Here is a 1,784-nt window from a genome sequence, read left to right on the forward strand (position 1 = left end):
GCAGGTGGTGGTGTTGCAAACTTACTCATAACTGAAGGTGAATCAAGTGCAGAGCTAGATGGCACTTCCTTACGTGTCCTCGTAGTTGAGGGCAAGACTTTAGTTTTTGGATCTCTCGGATTCCTCATAGTGATCAACATACGTAAATCCCAAGTGACTCAGAGAATAGTGCTAGGCTTACCCGGCAATGGCGCCAGAACATAGTCTTGATAACCCACAAGCATAGGGGATCGCAATAGCTTTCGAGGGTAGAGTATTCAACCCAAATTTGTTGATTCGATACAAGGGGAAGCAAAAGAATATTCTCGAGTATTAGCAGTTGAGTTGTCAATTCAACTACACCTGAAAGACTTAGTATCTGCAGCAAAGTTTCAATAGCAAAGTAGTGTGGTAGCAACGGTAACAGTAGCAACAGTGACAGAAGTAGCGGTAATAGTAGCAGTAGTGACAGCAGTAGCAACAAAGTGACGTAGCAAGGACGAGTAGCAAAAACTCGTAGGCATTGGATCGGTGATGGATAATTATGTCGGATGACATTCATCATGCAACAGTTATAACATGGGAGATATGTAACTAGCTCATGTTCGTCAATGTAATGTAGGCATGTATTCCGTATATAGTCATACGTGCTTATGGAAAAGAACTTGCATGACATCTATTGTCCATCCCTCCCATGGCAGCGGGGTCTTAATGGAAACTATGGGATATTAAGGTTCTCCTTTTAATAGAGAACCGGAACAAAGCATTAGCACTTAGTGAATACGTGAACTCCTCATACTATGGTCATCCCCGGGAGTGGTTCCGGCTATTGTCACTCCGGGGTTGCCGGGTCATAACACATAGTAGGTTACTATGATACGTCTCCAACGTATCTATAATTTTTTATGGTTTCATGCTATTATCATGTCAAACTTTGGATGTTTTGCATGCCTTTTATTTATTTTTTGGGACTAACTTATTAACTCAGTGCCAAGTGCCAGTTCCTGTTTTTTCCATGTTTTTGACCCCTTTCAGAGGAGATTTTGAAACGGAGTCCAAACGGAAGAAAATCCCCAAAAAGATTTTTTCTGGAACGGAAGAAGATCAGGGAACTTGGGAGCCCAGGCAGGGGAGCCCCAGGGGCCCCACAAGCCCCCACCCCGTAGCCAGGGGGGAGGCCGCGCCATCCAGGCTTGTGGGCCCCCTGAGCGTCCCCTGACCTAGGGGTTGCGCCTATATATTCTCTAAAAATCCCAAAAAAATCAAGAGATCATCGAAAGTACTTTTCCGCCGCCGCAAGCTTCTGTCTCCGCAAGATCCCATCTGGGGCACGTTCTGGTGCCCTACCGGAGGGGGGATTCGGACACGGAGGGCTTCTCCATCAATACCATGACCTCTCCGATGATGCGTGAGTAGTTCACCATAGACCTGCGGGTCCATAGCTAGTAACTAGATGGCTTCTTCTCTCTCTTGGATCTTCAATACAAAGTTCCCCATGATCTTCATGGAGATCTATCCGATGTAATCTTCTTTTGCGGTGTGTGTGTCGAGATCCGATGAATTGTGGATTTATGATTAGATTATCTATGAATCTTATTTGAGTTTCTTCTAATCTCTCTTATGCATGATTTTATATCATTGTAATTCTCTTCGAATTGTGGGTTTTATATGTCCAACTAGATCTATGATTCTTGCAATGGGAGAAGTGCTTGGTTTTGGGTTCATACCGTGCGGTGACCTCACCCAGTGATAGAAGGGGTAGCGAGGCACGCATCGTGTTGTTGGCATCAAGGGTAAAAAGATGG

This window comes from Hordeum vulgare, chromosome 2H, assembly GCF_904849725.1.
Source record: "Hordeum vulgare subsp. vulgare chromosome 2H, MorexV3_pseudomolecules_assembly, whole genome shotgun sequence".
NCBI lineage: Eukaryota > Viridiplantae > Streptophyta > Magnoliopsida > Poales > Poaceae > Hordeum > Hordeum vulgare.